Genomic DNA, 26,358 nt, shown 5'->3' on the forward strand with positions numbered 1-26,358 from the left:
TCCTGAATGTTAGACAGATTGTGAAAGTTTTATTATAATTTAAGAAAACAGAAAAATTATCACATCAAACTAGAAAAATAAAAATCTCACTCTGAGAATTATTGCAAAATGTATAAAAAAATTTTAAATGCTAAGATCATGTATTTGTACACATCTATGATGCAATCATACTTTTAGTATTGTACACAGTTCAGAACAACAAATTTTAAATGGAAATTATAGACTTCAAAAGGTGCAGAATACAGAGCTATATAAAATTATGCACAGTGGGGAAAAGGGGGATAGGGATTAGTTTTCATTCTCTCAAAAGAGAAAAAGTCAACCTGTGAACTTAATGGAAAAGAATTTTGGACAACCAAACTGAAACATCTTCAACCAGTGCATAGTTGATTTATTTCCACAAGTTGGAAAGATGGCATTATTGGTCAATACTTGGATAGTTTTTGAACAATGGAGGTAGACCATAATCTATCAATATCTACTATTTCATGCCTGTATATTAACTCTGATATCAGAAGTATGCTTTTTAATAGGCAGCATACACAAGTGGGGTTTCCTGTTTGCCTCATCTTTCTCATGTGTCCTTAAGTTGTAACAGCAGCTGGTGTTAAATATTAGGGATTCTGAAATTGACAACAACTCTGCTAGGTTCTGGCAGTTTTTTACTTACCAGTGCAGATAAATTATGGTTCTTGGTGATGGTAAAAGCCTTTAGTGACCACTTGATTGGTGGAAGTAATAGAGCTTTCAGATGGTTGAATCTGGCTTTTCTAAATGTCAACTCTTTTGATTTAGAGATTTTAGTCTCTCCAGAAAGTACAGTAAACTTAAAGGAGACTGAACATGAAACTGTACTATTTAATACTGCATCTTTCATGCCCAATGTAAACCCATATTTGAAGCATTTTTAATAGTTGTTCTTTCTTGAAGACTTGAAAGTTCAGGTTAAGGACTGATTGTCATGGAGAAAATGTATCTATGTGGTCACTAAGAGTTAATATTGACTTGGTGGTACATAATCAATTTCTTTGGAACCAATGATTGTAATATGTAATAAATAAATTAGATTTATATACAGATTGTATTACGATGTGCTTAAATGCTGGAAGAAAAAATGAGATTTTTAATATACAAACTATAATTAAAAAGATAAAATGTGAACAAGTCAATGTTACCCTGAGTAGTACTTTACCTAGTTAAGGTTTATTTGAAAGATCCTTTAATATCATCATTGAGTCATGATCCATAACTAAGAGTCAAAGTAGCTTGCAGTACTCTGTTTAAAGTCACCATTCAAACAGTTCAAAAATGCCAATCAAATGACAACCTAAATCATATACAAACAGATAATATATACTTTATAGTGTATTGTTTTTGTTTTTGTTTTAATGCCTAGTTCGTAAGTAAGATAAATCAGAACACCCACATTTTATTTATTTATTTATTTATTTATTTTTCAAATTTGTATGCCGCCCATCTCCCCCAATGGGTGACTCTGGGCGGCTCACAATAATAATAAAAAAAACACAGGACTCTCCAGACATAAACATTTATCTTTACTGAAACCAATAAGCCACTTGGATTTAAAGCTGACTCATCCAACTTATATGAATTTGCAACTAGATACCGACAGTCCTCAGAAATTCTATTCTGATGACTGATAGTGTCCTGGCCAGTTGCAACTGCTATAAATCTTTCTGTAATGCCTTTTAATGTGCTAACTTTGCCAAGTTTGCTAATAAGAGGCCAAAGTAAGTAATGTTCTGGAGTAATGAAATACTGAAATACAGACCTTCTCAGGAGCATTGTATAAAACTCTTCCTCCAGCAAACCTGGATCGAAAAACTTTGGTTGTGTCAGGGGAGAAGATAAGGTCCGCTCTGTTACTGAGCTTGTCATCACTATACTCAGTAGCATCAATTAATTTTCTATCATTAATATGAGAACCTGGCCACCTGCTTCAGGTGCATGAACAACAGTTGTCTTGTAAATGTGATTTCTTTTCCATCAAGTTAAACTAAAGAGATAATTATTTTCTCAAAAATATTAACTTTTTGCATGTGTGCTGTCGCATCTGACAATTTTTACGAGCTCAGCTTTATATTTTGAAACATGTCTTATTGTTTAAAAAAAAAAGTAAGTGGCAAATTCTAGATATAGCAGACTCTATGCATGAACTGCTAGGGTAGAATGACAGTATTGCTAATGTTAAGTTCAATTAAAAGCTATGGGTACTTTGAACCTATGTGTTAGTTGGAGATGTTCATTACATGTGCTTTAATGCAAGAAAGTCACAGCTTTACATATGAAAGATTCCATAGTCTATTCCTGGCATCTCCAGAAAAAAGGATCTCTCTGACAGAAGGTCAACAATGATTAATGATAATGCCATGATAGGTTGGTCAACAACAATTTGATTCAGTAAAATCTTTTTTGTTTGTCTGTTTTTTAACTGTAAACTTAAAAATCACAAAAAATACAAATATGTCAATTATTCAAAAGTAAAACATTGCATTGGTTTAAAGAGAAATCCTTAATAGAATAATTGAAAATATAATTCCTGAATGATAAAATCGAATCTGGAATATATTCCCCACACAATTTAGTATCAGATTTCAAGCAACACCATTTTCATTTGATCTTAAATACAGAGGCAGCCATTACATGCTTCTCTTTTGACATATGCAATGATATGCAGAATTAATCCCACTGCAACATAAATCTTACTTTTATATTTCTCCTGATATATCCAAATCTCATTTCATTAACAAAATTGGCAGAAGCACATTCTTATACTCAGGCAGTTATGTTCACTTCTTTCAACAAGCATTCATTCTTTGTTGCAGACAAACACATTACACATTATCTTTGTACCAGAATTTGTATATTGTATATTTTAAAATTTCTCAATTTTTCTGTCTTTAGCTAGCATTCTACCAGAGTACTAATGAATCTGTATGCTCAGGTTTTTCATCATTTATGTTTAACTTGTAATCATTCACTTTATTCTTCCTGCCAAAGGCATTGGTCTTTGATCCACTAATTTTCAAATCCATGCTACTTGTTGTATCAGACTATCTATCATTGGGAATCCAACCTACCATCATATGCAGGCAAAAGTACACAGATATTCATGTGCCCAACTTAAACACTTCTAACACTACTACAAGCATCCTTATACATGTACTGTATATGTCAACATATCTTTTAAAAAGGACATCACATATCTTTTGTCTTACTTCTGGTCTATAATCAATAATTCAGTGAGCATTCTCACATTTGCTTTATTTCCATTATATGCCACTCACTCCATTCTGCAACCAACCTTCAACTCCACATTTATGCCAAACATTCAATAATCCAAGTCTATTCACTTTATTATATGCTTTCTCTAACTCAATAAATATGCAGTACACTTTCTCACATTCATATTTTTCTCAGTGACTTGTTGAAAAACAAAAAATTGTTCTGCACGCCCTGCATAAAGCCACACTGCACTTTCCAAATTTCTCTCATTGTTACCTCTTGTACCCTATTGACCTGAATTCTGCCGGTATCTTTCCAGGCATGCTTAACAGACGCTCTATTGCTTTTTCATGTACTCTTGTTGGCTTTCCCTTTGTATAAGGGAACCATAACAGTATTTGTCCAACCAAGCTACAAATGCAGTTTTCACACACATTAAACAATTTGCACAGCCACTCCATAAGCAAATCACATCCATATTTTGACCTTTCTACAGCTACGCCATCAATACTTGCAGCCCTACCATTTTCCAATATTTCAATATTCTCATGGCATTTTTACTTCCTTTTTATTTCATTTGATACACTGATTGAACGTTTGCCCTTCCCCAAGAATTCCTGTCAACTCCCACAATTAATTGAGCAGCCTTTTATTGGAAATCATAAAGAACTTGTATACCGCAAATAAAACCACATCAGATATAGAGGATGTTCATTATAGATATGGTGTGAACTGAAAATAAATGAATAATAATAATAATTCTAATAGTTGCAATGAAATGCAAAGTATGTAGGAATTGATATATATGTATAAGAATTCATATAAAGCTCTATCTCTAATATTTTTTTTACTCCAAAAAGTTCACCTTCTCCTGGTATATATTTTTCTCAGAATACACTCTTAGAACAGGCAGTTCATTCAGTATAAAAGGCAACTGAAGATCAATGTCTTATCATAGAAATATTTGCTTCCAGCCAGGGGTATTATCTCAATTAGGCAATAATCAGTTCCAAAAATAATCTGTTACATTAATCTGCTGACATATATTTTTGAAAACTGTTTGTTTTTTTTAATCTCTGTGGAAATAACAGTGAGTCACAACACATCCATAAGATATGAGTTCTCTTTTTTGCATAATACCAGCCACTAAAATTTCAAATATGACTGACCTTTTTCCAACTGATATCACAAATGAGAGAATCTGCCCTATTTAATGCAATATATTTATGCAGTTAAACTGAAACCCTTGAGAATTGCAGTGGTTTGAGGTTGATGGGTTTTAGCAAAGACAAATGTTTGTACTATGTGTTCATATTCTAAAGCAGTTTTGTGAGACAAAGTAAAGAACACTCCACTTATAAGTAAATATCCTGGGCACTAAGAGAATATGTGAGTCAAATAAAAAATTGAAAATGATTTTATCCAGCCACATTGTTCATAGTCAGAAAAATGCAACCTGGCCAGAGGGGAAAATGGGGGCAAGGAGTAGATTTAATACAGCTGTCTCCACATAATTTTATATTATTGAAGGTTTATAAAAGAGGCTTTGAGAAGCCTTGACTCATTCTGCAGAGTAGAAATAGTATTTAGGGCAACTAGTTTCACATGATTTCTAAGAGACTACTGTGATTTAGTCTCAAAACTTTGCACATGAGTAATAATTAAAATGGAAGTATGCAAAGTAGCTTCAAGACAGTTTACAATATTCTTCCATTTGACTCACTACTGTAGTCTCCAAGAAAAACAAGATTTGAAATTTAAGGCTATTAAGATTTTAAAAGTTAAGATAAATGTTTGTCATATTTTTATTAAAAAACATGTACCTGGAGTTTCATTATAACATGTACTATAATATTTTTTACATTACATATGCCAAATGTTTTGGTAAATATGTTCAGTGTTTCAGTTTTTAAAAAACTTGTTTTAAGATTTAGCTACAATTAGCCACAGGTATTTGGTAGAAGCCATGGTGACATGATGCAAATGACACAAATTACATGAATAGTCTCATTTACGCAATAACAGCACGATGTCTTCCCCTTGCTCCTCTTGTGGACACCAAAGGATCAGCCTTTAAAACATTTACAGTTAGCATAGGGTCTCCCTGCAGAACCCTTGGTAAGAACACTGCATATTTTGCCACAGATGAACATAGTGGACATTCAACATTTCATGTAACACACACCACACATTAGAAAGTGGTGAATAATAAAGACTCTTGAAAACAGAAATAAGGGATAAGTGGAATTCTTTAATTCCACTCTAAGATTGCAAGTCTAAAGTACTTATTTCTAATATCATCAAGTTTTAAACAAATGTTTTGTTACATCTGGAAGGAAAAAAATATTTTATTGTTTGTAAAAAAAAAAGTTACCCATTCTCTACTAATATTTAGAGACTGTTATTAACAACTTAAATAATATCTATCTTGTCATTTTGCTTCTGTTATATACATTTCACAGTTGATAAATCAGATCAAAATTATCCATAGCCTTTTGTTTAACCTCTGTATGTTTTTGAAGCTGTAGAGGAAGAGAAGAAACTGCTGTATTGGGTGACATTTCTTCTGCAGATCCATGCTTGAATTACAAATTGTTGTTAATTGTGATTTTTGCATGAGTCAGTCTTCTATTGTAGTTTGTTTATTTATGGGAAACTATAAAGAGCTTCTTATCATCAGTAAAAATGCTTTGGTTGAAGAGCTCTCTATATTTTTAGCACATGATAAAACCTCTCTGCAACAAATTTTCCTTTACCTGACCTTGGATTAGTGTTCATGCTTCAGGGCCTCCAGGAGGAACTTTATTAGGCTTTACTATTCTGTTTAAGGTTTCTGATGAGTTGCAGAAACAGTGCAGGCTTTAAGCATCTGAAATGAGGCTGGAAGGCCTAAATATTGCCCACCTTATTTTGCCCTTATTTTAATTCTGTCTTTCCCAAGTATCATTTATTCTTTCATTTTATATCATAGGATCCCTTCAAGCACCATGTTTTTGTTTTCTGGTTTTGTTTTAGTTTTAAAAAAAAAAGCTTTGTGAAAGAATCAGAAAATTGATCTAATTTCCACTTCTATTTCATGGCTACAAAAATATCAAGAAAAAAAGACTGCCTTCACAATTTTTTTAAAAAATGTTGAAATTCTAATTATAGGACAGTTTTTTTTCAGTATTACAGAATTTAAATCATTACCTCCTTAGGTGCATGCTTCCTAAATGCATATCTAGGGAGAATTAAGGATTAGTTAACATTTCAGTTCCATGAAAAAAGAAATACATTTCTCTTTTAGACACATAATTATCAAGGGAGCCACACTTGCCAATCCTTTGAAAATATGATCTTCCAGAATTCTTGCAAACCCTCTGTTATGATTTCACCTTCTGAAATACAACACCTTTATATTAAATCCCATAAAACCAAATCCTCCTGGATCTTCTCCAGGCTTGGAGAAAAAAAACAGCTATATTGGTGATGCTTCGAACAGTAGAAGTTGGCCCAATGTCATATGGCAGGCCCCATTAAAAGATAGAGGTCAGCTTGTAAGAAATTCTGTGTTCTGACATTTACATTATCAAAGTAATAAATTCTCACATAATAGACCTAACAAATGCTTCAAGAAAGAAGAGCCTTACAGATATTGCAGTACATCTTTCCTACTACTGAAATACAGTATTTCTCAGCATTGATTCCAGGCATGTGTGAGCACAGGCACACGCAACATCTAAGAGTTTTATTCAGCTGAGCCTTAAGGGCTAGCAAATGGAGGTAAGAACATGTGAAAACAAATGCCAAATTATCAAAAAGCGTCGTACTACAAGTAGGCTTTGTTTTGACTAAGAAGCTATTAGTGGACTTCTGATATTTGCATTTTCATAAGGTGCAGAGAAAAGTTTTGCTGGAAAACTCTTCAACCAACTATAACTGCCCATAATTATCAGTTGTCATAGTGCCATAATGGCCAAAGTGGGCATTATCCTCATCCTTATTTAATACAAGGTAGAGAAGAGCATCTAGTGTCAAGTCTTGCCTTGATGACTCTTAGGCATACTTCTTATCTAATGGATGCACGTGCGCACACGCACGCACACACTCACACACACACTGTAAAAATGAAATGTAATCTTTCATTATTTGTAAGAATTTCATTTATAAAAATGCTGAGTATAATGTAGGCTCCATCATTTTTGTTAGAAGAGTGGCAAGTAAATGAACCTTAATGTTTGTTTAGAAATTTGCCCAAATAATGTTTAATGTCAAAATAAAAAGCAATTGTACGCTGGGTGTTTTGGGCCTACCAACCATTCTGTGAAAACCACAGCATGATATCAAAACTTCAAATGTATCGCTAGTCCAAAAGGTTAAGCATGTCTGTTTGAATGGATTTCTTTATACAGTCACAATGTAGTCTAAACTTGAGCCAGCTGCTATCTCAGTTACAAGTCAGGAGAATAATCTTGTACGTAGAAGGTTTTTTTTCATCCACAAATTTCCCCATAGCTACTTTAGATATAAGAAGAGTTGATTACCCGAAGTTTCTTCCTTAGCTGCACAAAAATCTAAAGAAGCAAGGGAAAAAGATAGGTCAGTGTGGTGAGTTAATCTCATTTCATCTGGAATATACAAATAAGGGTCATTCTATAGGGCAGGACTGCAATGTTACAATAAGGGACAGCCTTATAAGCAGTCATCTTACTAAAAAGGGCAAAAGGTATTTCATATCACATCCCTAGAAGTAAATAATTGGCCCTTTTATGAATTAGATCACTTTGTAAAATACTCCATTTGTTCATTTCAGGTTTAGGTTATACTGTAAACTGCCAGGAGTCTTTGGAAGTATGGGAGTCTATAAAATGTGTAAATAAATAAATATGTTGCCGCCTCTTAAATAAAGATTGCAGGTTTGCCTTAACTTTATTTCCCTTCCAATATATGGCATCATTAGGTTAAAAATTCAAGGAGGGCAGAATCAAAGGAAGCCTGCCAGACTATTCCATACTCTCTGGTTCACGTACAGTTCTGCCACTGTGAGCTTTGTTTATTTTGATTGATGGCTTTACTAGTAGCCAAGGGACATTGGGGCTTGATATGGGTAGGATGATTTCATCGATGGGGGGATTGGCACTGTCAGATCATTTTGTCCTCTTTGAGGAAGATTAGAAGGGAGGTTAAAGGTCAGCATTAAGTTTATCAGAGTTTAAAAGCACCTGTTTCACTTGCTTTCTCACCAACACTCCATAGGAAGTCGTGCCACTGTTATTCAGGGGATTGCATCAAATTTCAATAGCATGATTTGTGGAAGAGGGCTCCAAACGGCTGCCAGAAAGAATCTCAGAGGCCACAGGCATCTCAGAGGCTTAGAGGAAATATTCCCATTTAACCCCTGTTCAGGGAAATGGTTTTGAACTCTTGATGTGCTGCCCCTCCCCTATCAGGTAGGGTTTTTTCCCCCTGAAGACAGGATGATGAAACAATAAGGAAATTATTCATTTTAGGATTTTCTTGCAAAGTTCTTAATTTCCTAAGAGAAGCAACTTAGATTTACACTGTGCTGGAAAGCAAATAATAATAATAAAAAAAGCTTCCCTTCCCCATTGCTGAAGATTACATTTCCTGTAAGGTTTTTTTCTCCCTCTTCTCACTCCCCGCCTGCCCCAAAGATACATAAATATTCCACAAGAATAAATTTAATATGTACCCGTGTGCAAGCATCTATTTGGGCCCTGAGAGGGGGCAAGGGAAGTTCTATTTCATGATCCTGTCTTAGAAATGAATGTTTTTCTCTCACACAGAGTAAAGAGAACAAAACAAGGAATGAATTAGGTGAAATGCAGCTCTAAGTACTTTGTTTGCTTGTTTGTCTGTTTATTTATATAAAGCTTACAGCCCACCTCTCTAGTGTGTATACATCACTTATGAACAGGGTTACCCATCCCAGCAAAGGAAGACATCCTTTTTGTCCTCAAGTCCTCTGTCCTGCAGGCATAGCCTTAATATCAAATATTGTCTGGCTTTTTGAGTATCTAACAAGCTTTCTCTAGTGCTTCCCTAATAAGTGCTCACCACAACTTAACAAGCTCATCTCTGTGACCTTAATTAGATGATTAGTGCCCTCCACCCCCCTTGCCCTGCTGCTTGAAATTGACAAGACCTTAATCAGTTACAAGCTGAAGGCTTTTGCCTCCTAACTGGCTCTAGCACACTCCTGCCATTGAAAAACCAGCCTTTCTGATGCTGGAAAAAGTAATTTCATATACATGGAGACCTGTTTGGTTTTTTGCAGGTTTTTTTTTCAGTTTTTCACTGTAATTTTTGTCACAGATGCCAAGAAAGTTAAACAGAACGGCCTCCTTTTCCCTTCATTTGTCCTCCTTTCCAATTGTCCATGTCTTCCTTTGCCTGTTCAGCTGTTTAGTAACTCTAGTTATGGATTTATAGCAATTAAAACTGGTACAAAATTAAAATATTTTTTAAAAAATAAAACAATACAAGAAGGAAGCAGACAGGTATCAGATTCAGATAACATTTATACTTCATGGAGAAAAAAAAATCCTAAATATTATAATCTTATCAGGAAAAAAAACAACACAGCTTGCCCCCTGCTCCTGCCCTTCTGAAACAACATGGCCTATTTCTATGTTGGGACAGCAGGGAGCGTGGATCAGTCTCAGTGTGTGTGCTTCTCAGACTTTTGTTTAAGAAGTTGGAGATCCAATTTTATATTTACACACACACACACACACACACACACACATACATACATATATAGTATGCAAGCTCTACTGCCCATATGCAATTCCAAATGCCTTAATAGCCTCTTTTCATATGCATGTTGTCGATGCTTTTATGTCCCCACTCTACCCTTTGAAGTAAATGAGGGAGGGGTGCTCAGTGATGTCCTGAAGGCTCCAAAGTCTAAATTTTCACCCAAAAACTCATTTGAAAGGCAGGATGTCAAATGAGTGACTACAGTGGGGGGAAAAAAATCTTTTGCCATTTCCTTCATTAAATAGTGTCAGAAGAAACAACCAGGATTACACAGGTAGCTGCCTTCCCAGGCCTAATTGGGTGTCAGGATTTTCACTGAGGAAGGTAAGAAAAATACTGCCCCATTTTATCAATCCTCAACTACCCCACTTCCACAGCTCTTATTTAGAGACACAAATGATCTATTATTCATGTATTCATTTTTAGAATGGAATGCACTAGACCTTAAAGAACTTCTTAGAGACTTTTGTAAGCAAAGGGAACCACTGCATTTCTTCTTCCTGGGGGCAGCTTTTTAGAAAGTCTCTAATTTGAATCATGTATATTGCTCTCACTGAATAATCTAGACATTTTATTCAGTGCCAAAAAATGATTCGGCTACTCCCAAAGATGTAGCCCTCAAAGCCTCTCAAGAGAAATTGGAAAGCAGTAGACCTGAAATAAAAATCAGAAAGAAAGGCTTAATAAAATAGCTGCAATTATTTTGTACACAAGCGCCACCAAGAGGTCATTTTCTTTTTCCCTTCTCTTTTCATGCTCTTGACATTCATTGAGATACAGTTAAAATTGCATCTCATCACTATATATCAACTTCAGTAATGACATCAGTCTTAGATATTGCAATACTATAAGTTTATTTCTGTATCTGTAAATATAAAGGTCCATTACATCCCTTTAAATTAATTAAGGTGCATTAGAAGGTCATTTCTGGTGATTGACATAGAAGACATGACTTCACAAAGAATTTTGTAGGCAAGTGGCCTCCATACAGTGCTATAGAGTGTGTAAGTACTTTTCTGTGCTGAGAATGAATATTGGTTTATTTGTAATGTTAGCCATAAATCAAGAACAAAAGTAAGTACACTTTTCCTGTCCTTCTCCCAATTGTTTCACTGTTTCTATCACATGTTGATTTGGATGCAAGTCTAAACTTACTCAACTCAGGTGGGTTTTATTTATGATTATATATATGTAGAATTTTATTGCTCTTCCTTTCTTCCAAAAAGCATAACACTTTTTAATAAAACGTTAGTTCTGCTGTCAGATAAAATATGTTTTGAATTTTTCTTTTATGTGCAAGACAATGTTATTTTGGTAAAAAAAAAAAAAGAGGGAGGGAGTGGGGAAGGAAGGAAGGAAGGAAGGAAGGAAGGAAGGAAGGAAGGAAGGAAGGAAGGAAGGAAGGAAGGAAGGAAGGAAGGAAGGAAGGAAGGAAGGAAACATAAAAACATTTTTCTTAGTTCAATTCAGAACTGAAAATAATCATACAGTAGAAGCGAATATGTGTAGCTCAGGGTTGAACTGTGGGGCCCTTGGGGTTCTCTGAGCTTGGTTGTTTTCTTGCAAATGTTTCATTACCCGGCTAGGGAACATCTTCAGTGCAATAATCATACAGCTTAGTTGACTTTTTAACAAGGCTGTTTCAGTGTTATTTGTATAGACCAGCTTTTTTTCAAACTGTATTCCAAGGAAGCCTAGGATTCCATGAGAAAGTGATCAGATTCTGCAAACAACTAAGAGCAAATAATAATAACAATAACAATAACAATAATAATCACTTGAACGCAACCAGTGGTGCCCATAGCAATTTGTCCAAGGTACAGCAGAAAAGGCAGGGCTTGTTCTCTCCTGAAAAATACCACAGCCACCATTTTGTGGATCAGGGTTCCAGCTGTGGTTCGTTTTTTTTTAAGTAACAACTTCAGCAGCCTGAAAAAAAAATGGAAAATCCCTGGCATAGACTATTCAACACTATTTCCTATATCAACTGGAGTTATACAGAAAATATCTGATGGTTCTATAAAACTATTTTTTTCTATTTTTATCAACCACTGTTCCAGACTAACAGAAGCTCCTATTTAGTTGCCAAAACAGAACTTTTTATGGTGTTATGTTTAATATCCAAAAGAATTTCTATTCATTTCTGAAATATAAGCAAAACAAGTTTTCAGATGAATCATAAGGCTAAGATATTGCCATTGCTAATTTGATATAGTCCTAGTTATATTTGTAACCATAAAAAAATATATTTGTTACCTAATTGTCTTGAACTTTTACTTCATTATAAATCAAAATCTATTTAGATGGAATAACAATATAGCAGTCTGAATATCTGGAAGCATTAAAGCAAAAGTTAATTAGCAGAAAAGTAATAGAAAGAAAACATATTTCAAACTACAAGGTTACATATGAAGAGTGTAAAAATATAAATTTACATAATTATGTACTGTGTATTATGAAATGCATTTTAATGCAAAGCATGACATTTCTTACCATATTTTAAAAACAGCTAGAACAAATAAATGAATTCAGTGTGGGACATACATATCCAAATCCAACATTTTCTTTTCTTCAATTCCAGAAGTGTTCATCTGACATAGAGAAAAATAAAAATCAGCTTGAAATAATAGTTACAGGTAGTCCTCATTTAACAACACTCATTCAGCGACCATTCAAAGCTACAATGGCACTGAACGAGGGAGACCTACGACCTGTTGCAGCGTCCTCGCGGTCGTGCGATCGTGATTTGGGCATTTGGCAACCAAGTTGTAATTACGACATCACAGCATCCTGAAGTCACATGATTGGCATTTTTTACTTTCCCTGTCAGTTTCCAACAAGCAAAGTCAATGGGGAAGCTGGCAGGAGGTCGCAAATGGTGATCATATCACTGCAGCAGGCTGTGACTACACAGGATTCACCTAATGATGGTAACCAGGACTGCTGCAACTGCAATCTTAAGTTGATGCAGTCACATGATATCGCGTTTTATGACTGTGTTGCCTAGCGATGGAGTTGCTGATCCCAATTACCATCATTATGTATTAAGCTCATGAAACTGAAGCTACTGTATGTACTAATGTGTTGTTGATGGCTCTTGGTCTTTGAAGATGATAAGTAGAGTTTAGGTAAAGCTGGTAAAGTTTGATAAAGTGTGTGTGTGTGTATGAATTTAAAGTTCTTAATCTTCTGAAGCACAGCTGAAGACCCAAAGTATTAAATGTGTAAAAGTAACAACTCTCCTATTGTAAAGAGTAGTTCAGCCTTTGTCTCTGATCTCTATACATTGATTTAAAGGCCTGGAGAGACCCTGCTATACTTGCCCTCGTATTTGGCAAAGTATGAGTTCAGTGTGAATAAGGATATATTTGCATATAAACTGTGATTGTATTGTATGGACTACCTGTCTGAATGGATGTTGGGAGTAGGCATTATGCTATTGATGGTTAGGGAGGCTTACTACACTACCATTATTACATTCACCAATATATAGATCTCTAATACACAAATATGTAAAGAAATTATACACTAACATAGGACAGGAAAGATATTGTATTGGAAAGTGGTGAAGTTAAGCCTTGCACAGACTCAGTGGAAGTAAATTAATATTAACATGTATAGTGAATAAAAACTGGCCTGGACGGCAAGTCAGAACCTGGCAAGAAGAAAACCTCACATAAGGTATAAAAGAGGTTGTATGTCCTGGTAAAGGGGAATCCCTTGATTTGGGGGAGAATTTTTTGAGCTTTTCAGAGAACTCTTTTGGTTTCGAGGGCAATTTTTTTTTCTGGGGGAGGATTATATTTCTGGAGAGAGGGAGGTTTTTTTTAAAAAAAAAAAAATCCTATAGATTCAGATCATTCCATTACCTTAGCAGAGAGGAAACAACAAACATATAGTTAAATAATCAGGTAGCCAATGAGGCTGAAGACCCAAAGTGTTCAGTATTCAGTAAAAGGAACAGCTCTCCTATTGTAAAGAGTAGCTTGGCCTTTGTCTCTGATCTCTATACATTGATTTGAGTGCCTGGAGAGACACTTTATACACATTCAGCTGTATACACTGAGGCCCTGTTCAGCGAAGACACACAAACTGAGCACAAGAACCAACTGGAACCACATCACTGGCAAAAGAGGGATGGCAAAAATCAAACTAATAGTTTGAAAGAAGTGCAGCCGTCTGATACGTTCACTGACATGTTTAAATGTTTGCTGCTTTTTTGTATTTTTTTTCATTTTATACCTCATCATTCTTTAAGAGAAAAATGGGGATAAAATTATATAAAGTAGGCAAGAAAACAATGGCATGGCTGTACTCCATTCCTATTACACGTGTCCATACTTTGCTTTCTGTTCCAGGAAAACCATAAAATGTAAGGTTTTGAGCACTTGATTAAAAAATGTGATACCTTGGCCTGGTTCCTTCATTTCTTAAAGTTGTTCAACAAACAACTAATTTTAACATCAGTTTGTGGTTCTTCACATTTACATCAATATATTATGGAACATGTTAAGTGGATTGTGTTTATTATGATAACTCCTTCAAGTATGTCAAATGAGATCTCAAATGAGAAAAAAGAGCATGCTGGAATTTATTTGTGTAATATGATTATATGAAGGAGTGGGACAAGCTATTGTCCTTGATTACAGTTATTACTGCTTTTTCCAAGGTTTTTGCCTGTGCACATGGACACATTCACACAGCGAGCCACAAACACTGAGCTATGTATTTTGGAAAACATAGTGCAAAGAAAAACATAACTTTGATTAGTTTTATCTAATTTAAGAATCATCATTGTGCTTCACATCTAGCAGGGCTCTATAGACTGGCCATGTTTTTGCAGTTAACTATACTTTGCTAAAATGTGTAAAGTGCCAGGCATTTGCACAAAGAAAACCTTAAACTCAAGAGTGTCTTCCAGAAAAAGATACATGCATTTACTTGCAAGTGCTTAAGGTATCAAGTGAAATGTGATACATAATCCATTTAAAATCAAGCATTTTAAACACTCAATCCTAAAGTTTCAATAGGATGTAGCACAGAACACTGCTGGACTGATAAAGATATCAAAAATAAATTAAAAAAAGAATAAAGATATCAAGATTGAAACTATACATCACAATGTGTCCCATGATGATGTAGTTAAATACATATCATATTGAAATTAAATATTGTATCAGCTTTCTATTAGGGAACATAAGCTTGGTCGTATAGCTTCCATACTTACTACTCATTTCAATAAGACCTTAACATATCTAATGTTTTAAGGATTGTGCTCATAGAAACAAAAGAGTTCAAATTGTATCATGTCCAGAATACACCATATAACTTCCTTCTCTATTTCCCCTCCTCAGATGTTTTTCTCATTTGTTTGTTTTGTAGGCACAAGCATTTGGAACATTGTTGGTTTTATTGTTGGTTTTTTTAATTGGATTTAGTGTATGCATTTTGATGCCATTTATGGGAAGGTAGCTTTAAAAATGATAAATACATGGGCATATATATATATATATATATATATATATATTAATAAATACCATCTGTATATATTATAGGTAGTCCTCACTTAACAGCTGCCTTGTTTAGTGACCATTCACCATTAAGACAACGCTGAAAAAGATAACTTTATGACCGGTCTTCACGCTTATGACCGTGACAACGTCCCCATGTGATCAAGATTTGGGCACTTTACAACTGGCAGGCATTTCCAACTATTGCAGCATCCTGCAGTCATGTGATCACCATTTGCACACTTCATAGATGGCTAATGACAAGGAGAGTCAATGGAGAAACTAGCAGTAAAGTTACAAGTCATGGTCACATGATGTTTTGCTTAACAACCATGGGTGATTCGCTTAATGACCATGGCAGAAGTGAGGTCATAAGCCCATTGTGGTCATGTGACATCTTAGTGATGCTTAGCAATGAAGTTGCCAGTCCCAATTGTAATCATTAAGCAAGGACTACCGAATACATTTCATAGGACACTTGGGAACAAAAGCTAATAAATTACCAAATTCCAGCTCCAAAGAGTCTCCTTAGCCATTGTTTTGTTGTTTCAATCACCACAACCAGAGGACACTTTGAGGTGGCAATGGCCAGAAGAAGGAACATTAGATAGTAGTACCAAAACAGGATCAATCAAGATCAGGTTGAAGATCTGACTACTGTTCTTCACCTGTAGGCTGAAGTTAATTTCTTCCATATAGGATTGGACCTATGACACAAGCAGATAATTTTAAAGCTAGTTGGAAGAGATATCTTCTATGGAGTCCTTGGGGTTCTCTGAGCTTAATTGTTTTCTTGCAAATATTTTGTTACCCAGCTAGGTAAGATATCTTCTAGACAAACTGCACTTTTATGGCTTTTCACAGGAAGCTCTCCTTCCCTTGGCATATGAACAAGCCAGGAGAATTCTGACACAATGCGTTCTGATCATGGAAAGACAACAAGACACATCTCTACTACCCAGGAACATTTTTCTTAGTGGTCAATCTTATATTTTTGGACCAGCGAGATACTTAAATTGTATTACAGTATAAGTTAAGAGCATTAACACTGGCTCAATTTAATGTATTGCCTTCAGCTATTCTGGAAGGCAGATATATAAAAAAAAACAACGTATGTTGTATGACTGTGTCCAGGCACCATAGTATCTATTGGCCATATTTTACTGTGTTGCTGCTTTTATAAGGATATTAAAATCTGTTTAATTTCCCCTTATCTGGTAAAATATCCAAGCCATTATGATATCTTTTATATACAGACTCTTATTTTGGATCAAATGGGCTCTAACTATTTGGACATTGCCAAATTCTGCTGCTGCCAGCAACATAAAATCCAAGTTGACTAACCCCTACATTCCTTAATATAGCACAACTGTGACTAACCCTTGAATAAGTCTGAATGCCTATATACATAGATGGATTTTACTTTTTGCCTACTTGCCTTAGAATCTCAGTTTTGTCACTAATGCTATGTACTTAAAACAAATAACATTGTTTCCTAGCTTTACAGACACAGTTTATATTGGTAACAATAGTGCTACTGATATTCTGTTCTACCCTTTTAGCTTGCCTTTCATATCTGGCCTTCCTCTTCTACTTTTAAACAGTTTCTTGATGGATTTGTTCAGTCACTGATCTTTGACTGAACTAAAAATTGAACTGATGAATTGAATTGGACAGTGGCAGCATGTAAAAAGTCAGCTTAGGGAGGGAGGAAGACATTAGCCAGAAGATAACAGGTGCTTCTGAAACATTTTCAAAGCAAACATAACCCTACTGTTTACTTATTTATATGATATTGGTAAACAACAGAAATCAGAAGAGGCTTCTGAAATATTTGGAGATAGCCATTCCTTCATGTACTACATGAGAAAGCGTGGTTATTTATGAAAACAGTTCCAGATATAGTTACCTTGTACCTTTAATGTAAATTCAGACACATTTATTAAGGATATTTAAATATTTTAGCTGAAATGCCTTACCTGTTTGATATGTCCAGTTTGGACTACTTCTGTAAAAGAAAACTGGAAAAACTTCTCAAGGTTTCCTATTTTTAGATGCTATCAAATCTAGGAGTCTTGAAGAAGGCAACCTGTAGTCATGACCTTCTTCCTCTACTTCATTCAATCCCTGCCAAATGCCGGGGTCAGCGGAGAGGGCTTTTTTGAAAGAAATCTCTTTAATTACATTGAACAATTTAAAAGTTTCTGGGAAAACAGTTATTTAATGGTGGCTTTGTTTTTATTTTTGCTCTAACCAGTTATTTTGCCTTGGATGGAGCCATAAATATGGACTTAGACTCTTTTTTGCATTTTTCCTTGATGTAAACTTCCTGAGATATTAATCAAAATCATAGGATTTTGCATGAAAGCCACCCCAATGAAACTGAGTCTCTTACTCTTAATTCATCTTTGTAATTATTTTTCTTGAATTTATTATTAGTGGGACATTAATGTTTTTGATTATAGAAGCTTTGCAATGAAATATGGTTTTCTTTTTAAAATATTCATATCTTTTTAAAAAGAATGCATTGTTGCTCAGAGTAGTATTTAGTATGCTAAGAGTAGTATTTAACATGTCAAGTAGTGAGCAGATAAAAGAAATGCAATACAAATTATATAGAGCAAAACATAAATATTTTTTCAGCTAGTCTGCAAGTGGTCAAAAAGCACTATTTTACCTCTTGCTTTAATAGACCTAAAGTACAGACTATGGGCCTTTAATTGCTTTCATATTCTGATATATATTTAAAAAGAACAATAAAGTAAGCATTCCACAGATTAAGGGCAAAAGGTTTAGCAAAGAGGAACTTTGTATATGTATAATTCTCTACCTACAATATACAGAAGCAGAAGTGATGATTGGCTGCAATCAACTTTCCAGTTTCAAACAACAAAAACTAATGATTCTTCATATCCAGAAATCTCTCTTCTTCTTTAGTCATTCCGGTTCTCACAGAAAATTTAAACAAACAGATTTGTTCTTTTCTCTTATTTCAGTCTAAAGCTTTTCATGTAACTGTTACTGGATGATCTCCCAAATGTCCCTAAGATCCATTAAGACTTTCACCCTGTTGTCCAAACTACATTAAGAATTTTGTCATGAAGTGACAGATTACAAAGAGTGTAAGTCAGCACTAAACCACAATTATTTGACTAGTAACTGAGGTATGTGTTCATGTTGATGTTCACCATATGACTTTCTGCTGCATTAACCTTCTGCTGTATTAACACAACCTGTAGCTAGTCTGAGGAAGCTATAAACATTCAGGAAATGCCTTCCATTTTATTCATGTGGAATACCTTTCATTTGATTAAAGTAACAAAAGAATTTTAGCTAGGTTTCTCATATTTAAAGAATGGATAATTGCTTGGCCTGAATTGGAGGTGGAGTGGGGAAAAGGTAAGCAAAGATTTGGGATATGGAATTATAAAATTTGTATACAGAAAACTCAGATTGTGTAATGGTGCATGAGAAATACCTTGGGAGACAGGGTGAAGGGATGGGGGCTGGGGAACAGTCAGATAAGAGAAAGCACAGCCTGCAGCTACATAGTGGGTGGAACAAGAAGCTCAGAAGGGAGCCTGCCTAAGTTCTCGGGCTGTAAAGGTGATGGTGGAAGAATTGTACTTTCAGACTTGCAAAATTTCTGTTAATGTAGCTTTACAATAAAGTAGAATTAGTTTATCTGGTTGTGTTTCCTGTCTGATCTACCTGGTAAGGCTGATTATTTTACTACGGCAAATCACAAAAATATTTGTAATATGCCCTAGTAAAACGAGTATTTGCTTGACTGGCACCTTAATGCTGTTACACAGTTTTTGCCAATATTTCAATATTTGGAAATTTTAGCACTTTTTGTCAAACCTTAGCTGGGAGCGCAGAAAAGGGATCCTTTTCTGCCAAGGATCCTTACAAAATGAGAACAGCAGGAGTTTCAGAAAAGCAGCAGCAGAACCCTAGAAGAACACCTTTATTTACAAACCAGATGTACCTTAGCTTAATCACCATTTCTTTTTCAAAAGTTATGCTTTTATTGTCATGGTCTATGGGAATTTAAATGTAGTGGTCTATCCACATGGAATCAGACTGATCACTGTAGGAAAATAATATGAGATGGAATTTTGTTACATTAGGGATTAAAGTCACAGTTAGATTGCCAGTCTCTAATGATTTCAAAGAACCAAATATCTAGAAAATATAATTGAAACATGGATTGTTTCATGTTTTACAAACATGGATTACAAGACAGAAAAGGTGGACGTATGGGATGTTTGAAGTGGCATTTTTTGTGCCATTGCACGTTGCATACCTATTTTATCAGTGCAGTAGTTCTGCTGCTGCTGCTGCTGCTAATAATAATAATTAATAATAATAATAATAATAATAATAATAATAATAATAATAAAAAAAAAAAAAACATGATGATGTATGTTTGGATATTATTCCCCCAGTTCCAATAGCTTTACTAGAATTCAGTGACATTTACTGTTAAGTAAATGTATTTAGGACTAAGCTGTTTGTCACTGGAGACAAACATGACCATTGTTGATACAGAAGATGGTAAGTTGCAGCAATTTTGTAATAATTTTCTCCCTAATTTCCTGTTCACCAAAAAATACTAAGATGCAGGTCAACTGTTCATTAAATGACCAAGATGTAATTTGAGATTTTACAAGATGTAAGAAACAAACTACACATTACACAGGATGTACCTCATCATCCTAACTTTATTTCCTCAATGATAATCATATGGGTTTCTGATATGGATCCAGGCCATTGTTTGCAGAAACAGATGAAGTTTTTGTCCAGCTGCTTTATTTTTGACTTGCCTGCTTTCCCACACCAATTCTCTTAAAAGAAGGATTTCATTGGTATCAATGAAGGAGGGTTTTTAAAAAAAAAATTAACCCTCATTTTGGAAAGGGAAATTTGGAAAATAACATGCCTAAGTGGAAAGCTTCACATATTTACTGTCAATAAAAACCTACAGTAAGCTGAAATCTTATGTAGTTAATTTAGGCTAGGGTTTTGCTATATGTTAATTACTGTAAGGCTACCATATCTGGTCTATGAAAATTTGCATGGGAGTAAAGAGGTTAAAGCTTTTCCTATCTAGTACACATCTAGATTTTGCATCTTAGATTTATGAGCTCTAATTAATTAATCTTTTAAAGATACTTAGGTGATTTTACAAGGCCACCTCTTGAAGGATTAGAATACCTTAGGCTGTGATGCTTCTGAGCAGCCAAACATAAATTTGCACTGTTAATGACTTTTGCTGTCATAAGGGCCTAAAAATGACAACATTGAAGGGTTTATGGTGATTTAACTACATATGTCACCTTCAAGAGTTAAGAAGAGGGGAAATAACTATGGACTTGGGGAAAATAATATTAGGCTCAGTTTAAACATGATCAGATGGTAAAGCATTTTTCTGTTCTATGTGTGTTTCAAAAATCCCAAGTAAATGAAATTTAAAATCATAGACCACTGTAACAACAGGCAATAAAGAAGCCTTTAAAATAGTCTATTCACATTGGTGTATCCATCCCTTTAAATATTGCTTCTACTTTAAAACAGTACTATTGAAGTACTATTAAAACATTGAAAATGACATGTAAAACTTAATTTCAATTTTTTTTTACAGAAAACTATTACCATGATCATTTATTTTTATTTAAGAAGCCAAATCAGATGCTTCAACTCTGATTGTTTGGCTGAATACCCCTTTGGCTATGCTCCACCATGTTGTTGTTGTTTGTGTGAATGCCATGGTTTCTGCTACTTCCCACCTTTTTGTCCTGACTTTCTTATCTGATGGCCATAAATTGCTGCTAGAGAAGAACTCCAACTAAGCCTGTGACTCCTCTTGCTAAACTAGCCAGACAATGAGGAGGGGTTGTTGCAGACCTTCTAGCCTTTTCTAAGCCTCATTTGTTCACATTTTCATTCAGCAATTTGGGCTGGGTGCAATTTGAGAGAGTTTCTGTTTAAAGTGACCTCATGGGGTTGTCACAGATCACTGGAGCAATAAATTACTGGTTCTTCAGAAGCAGAAAGAGCAGGGACATTTTGGGAGGGGAAGGAAGAAACGAAAGAGGTGAAAGGGTAAAGGCAGTTGAACTGAATCTAAGTATCTGATACTTGGATAAAGAAATTACCAGATTTGTAAATATCAGAATTTTGGTCCACAAGAACCTGCAGAATACATTTGCTTCAATTGAGGAAGTGATTAATACGTAATATAATTTCACTGAATCACCACCATTAAGATTACAATTGTAAAAATTACAATGACAAAATAGATAAGTTTTAAACAGCAATAAGCAACAACTTATTTCATAAAACTCAATCTCCATATTGATTCATAAGAAAAAAAAATCAGAATCCATAATTGAATTATACCTTAATTATATGTAGGGAAAGATCTGGCATTCTTCAGAATAATTTGTCAGATGAGGTATTACAAAAGCATCTGCTTTTGGGGGAAATTCAAAATGAAATCATTTTGTGTCATTATGGTAATTATTATGCTAATAAGGGTATCAGTATCTGGAGATTTTGAATTTATCCATATTTAAATGGAAGCACCAAATATAAATTATCTGTTATATAAAAATACAGAATAAATATTTATTTGTATACTTGTGCTACAGTACCTTTTCTTTGTTTTCAACATCAAATATTGGTAATAATTACAAATCTTTTCTACCTGCATCATCATAAGCTTCAATACATTTTTTTTTATTCTATAGTTCCAATGATCCACAGGGATATTCTGATACATGTACTGAACTATGTATACCTGGCATATATTTCACAATCATCATTTCACAATCATGGGGAACAGTCCTGGTTGCATTCTTGATTGACCCATTCACATATTACAGTATTTGTACAAAACCAAGGATAGTCAAGTTTCTCATGAGAAGTCAGCCTAACAAGATTTAGAATGCTTTCTTATTTAGGATTACATTAGGATTAATATGTAGTCCATCAGGTGTTAAGAAGACAAATCCCAGCATAACTCACCATTGGCCAATCGAGGGTTACCTGATACTTACCTATGGTTATAGGTTAAGCCACTATATAATAATAATTTCCTTCTCAAATTTTTAAACAGTTTGAGGACTGGTTTTTGCATTATTTGTGTAGCACAGCTGATAAGCAATGCTATCTATCCAACCGCATTCATAAGGTCATAATTATTATGGAGAATAAGGCTATGGGTCCTGGTTGTGATGGCATCAAAAACAGTATGATTCTCCATACTAGTTTCCAGGGAACATGAGCAAGAGTCCTGTCACAATCCTGAGCTGCATTCATCCATACAATCACTAAATGGAAATGCAATAATAAATTAGATTAATAAGAAAGCAGTCCTAATAATGAGATGAAGAGAATAAGAAAATTAAATAGAACAACAAATATATATGTATATTACATGGTTTTGTATGTGTCCCAAAAAGATGTTTCACAAACAATGCTTACATCAAATTTTGCTTGTCTGAGCTGGTATAGAGTCTCCACAGCTTATAGTACTGAGTGACTTCAAACTTCTTAAGAGGAGGTTCAGTGTGGTTTGTGGGCTTATATGTCCACAAGTAATAGTGACTCCAACACATAAGCAAGCACAAACTCGATCTGGTCCTTACTTTGTAACAGAGGAGACATATGGAGCCTCTGGATTTGGAGGACATTGACATTTGTCTTTTGTTTTCTGGTCAAACCGCATCATGGACACCTTGGACCTTTTCAAAGGTGGAAGTTCTATGAGGATGGTCCTCCCCATGGATCCAGAAGGTTTTAAAGGAACTGTCTCTGGCAGAAAGTTCAATCTCTCATGATGGGAAACTTTACTTAAAATAGGTGAAGTAACATGCATTTCTATTCAAGCAATAAATTCCATATTACTTAATATCTTCAATGTAAACAAAATGCATAGATGTTAATTAATGGGAAGGGAAAAAATCCAAATCCCCAGTTGGACAATGCTTTTATCACAGCCAACTAGAATATCACAACAAAAGTATCTTGTTAATTTTATTGTTTCCATTACCTCTTCCTATCCAGTTTGTATGTATGAAAAACACCTCCTCATAGAAAGGGAGGTGCAGACAAAACATCCAGTTTTTATCCTCCATAAGGCCTTTTTAGATAAATGCAAGAAATTCCTTTCTTGTCACCAAGAGGTTAAATTAATCCCAGGGATCTTTTGGATAGGCAGAGAGGCTCTTGAGGATTGAGTGAAGTCTAGTGTGTTAAGTACATGGGAAAATACAGCCAAGGGTCATAAATATCTCATTAGTTTCATTCCCAATTAAGCGTGAAACAGGAGCTGGTTATTGGAATGAACACATGCAGCAAAGGCAGATTGGAGTGGGATGAGTCAGGCTGGAGAGTGAAAGCAGAAAGGATTTGCCTGGGAAGAAGTCACTTGGCAAAGATTTCTCTTCCATTCAAATTCCTTCCTCTTTGTCCACATTTTCTTCTTGTCATCCAGATTGGTTTTTCTTACACTTTTCTTACATAATGACAGTCCCAGGGCCCATTCATTACACTTTTTTGTTTGAAGCAAAAGACAAGATGCCATTTCCCATTCTTCATACAGAAGCTAAGAAGGCTGGCAGCTGAATTTTACTTCAACACTGGTGAGAGTACAGCACCTTGTATTGCGCGTGAGAACAGCAGACTAATGTAGGGAGTGCAGGGAAGGTGGAGTGTGTAATTCTGATCTGTGTAGGGTGGCCTAAAGGAACCAGCTACTTGGAGCAGCACCTTTGCTTTCCCTGTCACTTCCTCCTAAAACCAGTCACATTTCAGCCAGCACCTTGCCAGCCATTTATGAACATCACCTCAAATGCATTGTTCTGAGGACACCTCTCAAAATTACGTATATAAAGAAATTCTACTTAGGTGCTATGAACTGGATGTTCCAGATGGTGAGTCAGGAGACAGGCAGACTGGTGTGAGTGGCAAATTCAGGAAAAGTCCCAATCAGTTGCCTGAAGCAACTGCTTTAGTATGCCTGACAATAGGTGGAAGTTATAATCCAAAACAACTGGAGAATATCAGGTTGTCTACCTCTCTTGCAGCAGTTGGCATACTGTTAACCTCTTAAATTGGATGAAAATAACACTGATCACAATGTATGTGACTCATTCCTGTCAAAATGGTAGATGATTTGTGTAGAAGACAAATATTGTAACAGAACACTCTGAAGTGCTATTTGTAATTACACTACCTGCATTGTTTGCTTCTCTGTTTGTTGTTCTGTAGATTAACTCTTATCTCTCACCTTGATTTGGCTCTATAAAATGGATGTGATAATGGCCTATTTCATGCAGTTGTGAAATAAAATAGGTTGCAAATGGCAAGGCCTAATTTAGATCTTCACGATCTGATGAATATTATTTCAGAGGATTATTTTTCAGTAATTGCTTCTTTGAATTCTTAGAAACTCATGCTGGTGCTATCAGTAACCACATCTAGCCAGCTTGTATCTGTTATCCTCTCTATTTATTCCCTTTGATTTTTCCAAATATCAGGGTCTTCTGCAATGACTCTTGCCTTAGCATTACGTGTCCAAAATATCTAAACTTCAGCTTCACTATTAATGCTTCCAGTGGTTCAACTTCATCTGGATTAAATGATATGTTGTTACTGTGATGTCTTTGCACAGCAATATTTTGTCTAGATCTAAAATTTTACAGAGGGTTAAATACAATGCCCTTATCCTTGTATCAAAAATCAAGCAATATTACTGACCTATCTTGCAAAAACTGATCTTCCTTTGCAAACAGCCTTGCATATTTTCCCAGGTGGTACATACATACCGGTATTGCTTCTAAATTTACAGTCCTGAAACACCAGTTCACTTAAGAAAGGCTGAAATACAATATCAGTTTTTAAAAAGTGAAACTAGAGCTTCATGCAACGTGTAAGCCTATTCTGAAAATCATTTCATGGAGAGAAGATGGGAAAAAACTTTTACCCTGGAAGCTAAAAAACAGAGATTGTCAAATTCTTTTAAGGGGAAATGTAATTTTATATCAAACCTCCTTCATATCCCTTAAAGGGAAAACATGTGAAGGGCCAGGTGCCCCCAGCTTAAACCTTAGTTTGGTCTATCTCTAGACAAAGAGATTTTTAGGTCCCTCTATTACAGGAATACCGGGGTAGGGAGAACATTGGAGAAATATAACTGATCTAAGCAAGTTGTATGTCTGTCAGAATATGAGCATTTGATGTCTGGATTTAGCAAAATATTTGGACTTAGTGTGGTAACATTCCAAAAGCAGCTAAAATGTCCAAGATACCCTACAATACTGAATTCCTGCAATACATTATGTGGAACTGTCTTTGAAGATTGTTCATACACTCTAATTGGTTCAAAATGCAGATAATAATTACATAGGGAAACTTTTGCAATATACTATTATACCATCTTCCCTGTTTTTTCTTGTTTCTAAACCTTTATCTAGTTGCCTGGTTTTGACCTTTACATTTACAACCTAGCATATTTTTAAATATAAACAGATCTGAGTCAAGTCCTTTTTTGTTGCAGTTTTTAGAACTTAACTACATATGTTTACATCAAAAGTTGCCCATGCAGTTTTTCACATCTTCAGCACATACACGTGCACAGGAATAAAAAAGGGCTCCTATGTAGGGAAAAACAAGTTATGCTCAAAAATGTATGCACAAATCAAGTATGTTTATGCTGTCTGCTAATGAAGCCTGTCTTTTAAATAGCTTGTGCTCTGATATATTTTATTTACTCATTTTTAATTCAAGCATGCTATATAAAATCCATAGTAATGGATTTTGATGAAAAATA

The sequence above is a fragment of the Python bivittatus genome, unplaced genomic scaffold, assembly GCF_059951505.1.
Source record: "Python bivittatus isolate LINGU-HERP-01145 unplaced genomic scaffold, Pbiv_v1 ctg000070_np1212, whole genome shotgun sequence".
NCBI classification, from domain to species: domain Eukaryota; kingdom Metazoa; phylum Chordata; class Lepidosauria; order Squamata; family Pythonidae; genus Python; species Python bivittatus.